Genomic DNA, 4,085 nt, shown 5'->3' on the forward strand with positions numbered 1-4,085 from the left:
TTAACTGAATGCAATTCCAACTAATTGACAAAAAAAGTATTATACAGCAGCAATTTTTAAAGAACAAAGTTGTATGAAATATAAGGTCATACTTCAGAAGTTTGTCTCCAGGAACAAAGAATTCTAAACATTTACTGTCTTGCTTATGAATTCTGCTAAGATCTGTGCCTGTCACGTAGTGTCCCAGAACTGCAGGAGCTCCAGCATTTAACCCAAATTCATTGTGTGCCTGCTACACATAAGCTCTGCTAGGGTGCCTGGGTGGCTCAGTCGGTTAAGCGTCTGCCTTCAGCTCAGGTCAAGATCCCAGAGTGCCTGGGATTGAGACCTGCATCAGGCTCCCAGCTCAACGGGGAGTCCGCTTCTCCTCTGCCCTTCGGCCTGCTTATGCTCACTCTCTCTCATTTGCGCTTGCTCTCTCTCAACTAAATAAAATCTTAAAAAAAAAAAAAAAGGCAGCAGCAGCAGCTCTGCCAGGTGTCATGAAGGAAACAAATGCATCTAAGATATAGTCCCTGACCCTCAAGAGGCTTGCATTCTCTCTTCTGCTAATAGTGGTTCCATGAGTCCTCCTTGCCCCTAAGGTAATACCTGTAGCACAGTCTATAGTCAAGCATGTTCTCGTCCCAGCTTTCCCACCCCACCTGATCTCTCCAGTTCTCCGCTATATGTCCTGTGCCTCGGCCTCACGAGAATACATCTGATCTTCCATCCACGCACCCCGGCAGTATATGCAAGACCCACCCTCCACAACTGCTCAACATCTATTACCTTCCAGACTCATTTTGGTCTCTCGTGCTCTCTCACACACACACTCCATTCATTCATCACTCATTTTTAAATTCTAACAATTTCTTCCGTGAAAACTGCACTAAAGCCATTCTCCTTTCTGCTCACAAGGCAGCTTCAGCATTACATGATAATGACTGTGATGGAGATAACGTTTTATGGATCCCTCTACCCTGCATCAAAAGCTCCTTGAAGACAATGGCCAAGTCTTCCCATTTACATAACCCCAGATCCTAGACATAGGTTCTCAAAGTTGACTAAATAAATAAATGAAGTAAAAATGAGATTTAAAAATATGCACTTAACTAGATTTCTATGCAAAATATCATAGAATGCATTCAGATTTTTGAACACATTGCTATGGGCAATTTAATGGGGGATATCTTAGACTATAAGATCTCTCAGAAAAATACTGTCACTTTTGGTTGAGGTGACAACTGAACCACTCCCTGATGTAGAAGGTAGAAATGAGAAGGAAATCACCTCAGATGTGGCAGGCAGGCATTAAGGTTAACCACTAAGACTGATCTTTATTTATTCATCCATGATCATCCAGTCACTTTGAGTGCTTTGAGAAATCCAGAAAACAAAATATATGGTCCCTATTCTCGGGGATTTTAGGATTTAACTGAGCAGATAAGAATTTTTGCATATTCTTATACTGAGGGACACATCTGAGCTAACAGGCGATTCTGAGCATGCCGTTCAAAACAATAATTCCATTTCATCCTGCATAGAATCCAAAGGAAGGCCTGGATAAGAGTGGAGAAAAGTGGGTACAGTCTGAGTCAAGCAGACACTGTCAAGGCCCTGGGGTGTTTTGGGGTTATTTTTGAACTAGAGTGAGATACAAGGTGCACACAAATCCATCCAGAAGTCACTGAGGGAAGAATAAGTATTTGGAGGTACTCCTTTCCAACCCTGCAGACACAGAAGGTTCCTTCTTTTTCTCTCTTAGCAGCCTGCCTATGCAAGGTTGCCTCTCCACTTCTGGAGGTAGAGGAAATATCACAGAGGATCTGACTCCCTGAAGAGCTGCTGATGGACTGGTGAGACAAGAGAGTTAGCTCCCCTCGAGGACCAGAGGAAATAAGACAAGAGAGGCAGACAGGTAAAGGTCTACTCCTTTCTCTCCCCTATGACCTCCTGAGGTGTGGTTCTTTTCTGGAGAAGCCCTATGTGTTGAGTGAACACAACTACGGAGCAACACACCATGTCCTTCAGCAGCCGGTTTGTAGCAATGAGCACTAACGGAACTCTCGAATTGCTTCACATCTTTCCCAGCTCAATTCCCTTCTCCCCTCACACTCACTGCCCTGGGCTGGTAACACTTAAATCCTTGTCTCAGGATCTGATTTCCAGAAGCTCCAGGTTAAGACATTATCTTATTCTTTGTTTCTCAATCACTGTAATTCTTTAATAAATATTTTCTGAACAACTCTGTGAGAATATTATAGAAACAGAATATAATCCAAGCTAGTTGTAATAGATGACTTCACATGCAGCCTTGGAATAAAGACCACTGTGGTTCTCAAATAATGCCTAATACTTAAACAGTTCTCACTATGAGATGTATTCTAAGCATATTACATAGATTAACATAATTACTGCTTACAATAGCCCACGAAGGGGTGTGATACTCCTCCTCTTGCCAGGTGAACACACATGACAAGTGTCTCTTTAATTCCTTATGTAAAGGCAGTTAGTATCACCTAATATCACACTTTTTGGTGTCTTTCTTCGTGTCATCTGCTCTTTTCTTCCTCAGCCTTAGCTCCCTGGTCTTGGACCTCCAGTATAAGCACCCAGCCTTATTCTGCTTTCTAGATGATCAAGGAAGAAATACACTAAACTTAGGACTCAATTTTAAAACTGTGCATTTAATTTCAAAAAGTTAGCTAAACCTTACTAGAAAATCATTCAGTCAGCTTTACATGAACCTTCCATGCAAAAAGATCGTCAGTATGCCCAGCCAAACAGTGATGGCTTTACCAAAGTAGCGTGTTGGTGCCTGTGTCATAATGGTAGCTCTGTAAGAAAATGCACATGGGAGATGGATTTTAAGTATAATTCTAGTAGAAATTCTTCAGAAGAGAAAAACTACAGCCCTCATCGACCACTGCTCTCATTCCAATAGAATGAGATTGTTGCCATCCATTGAAAAAACTTAAAACAGTTTGCCTGTTCACAAAAAGTACACAGTATCTTTCCTTTTTTCTTATTATACTTATCCTGGATCACACAGAAATTAAGGCAATCTATAAGATATATGAAATACATTATTAAAGAAAATATCAGGAGTGAACAGTCAGAACTTTGAGATGGTAGCTCTTCAGGTTCAGTCTTAGTTAAGAAATGGGAGTAGGACTGAAGTTCATTCATTTAATCAACAATTGACTGTCCTGTTGCTAGTCACTGCACAAAATGCACACAACACAAAGACCACTAAAGCACTGTATGCCTCAAAGAAGGTTATCATCTAATGGAGAAGCTGTGATAAGAGGATACATGTTCTCTCTGAATTTGTGCAAAAGTATTTGAGGGCTAGGATGAGAGAAAAAGCTGTAGCAGATAGGATGCTATGCTTAAATCTCATGGTCATTCAGAGAGCTTCAAGAGTTCTTTGTGTTTCTTTGGGTTTCTTTTTTCCTTTTCTTGTTACCATAGTAAATGTTGTTCCCATCATAGGAATTAAAACACTTCAGAGTTGCATCAAAAAAAGGATGAGTGATATAGGTAAAAATAAAGATAGAACTTGGTGTCAATGTTCATAGACACTCAGTTTCTACAGGGCCATTGAGGGCTTTCTCTGCTTATAAACTAAAGTGTATGGGGACTCAAAGATTAGTTTCAACATAAAGATTATCATAAAATTGTCCTAAAAGCAGCTTCTTGGTATAGTAGGAATGGAGCAGAGTAAGTACCTGTTGTATGCAGGTCCCTGAAAACAGTCATAAAATATATGGCATTTGAGATTGACTTTGATTATCTGTAAAAATGGCACCAAAAGTTTTACTGTCTTATCTACAACTAGTAATTGGTGCTGGAAGCAGGATTCAAACTGGTCTGTTTCCAAAACCAGCCATGTTTCTGTTATAGTCAGGCATCCCCCCTCATATCAGTCAAGATAATGTCTGGTGCTGTCACTTACTGTGTGACTTTGAACTTGTCACTAGAAACCTGAAGCAAGAAGAAACCTGGGAAATGTAGCTCAGCTCCTCCATTTCAAGGATGAGGAAACAAATTTCAAACAAGCTTAAAGAAACAGAGCTGAGAGCATTTGACAGGTTTTGTTG

This window comes from Lontra canadensis, unplaced genomic scaffold (genome assembly GCF_010015895.1).
Source record: "Lontra canadensis isolate GAN:19392208 unplaced genomic scaffold, GSC_riverotter_1.0 scaffold12, whole genome shotgun sequence".
Taxonomy (NCBI): domain Eukaryota; kingdom Metazoa; phylum Chordata; class Mammalia; order Carnivora; family Mustelidae; genus Lontra; species Lontra canadensis.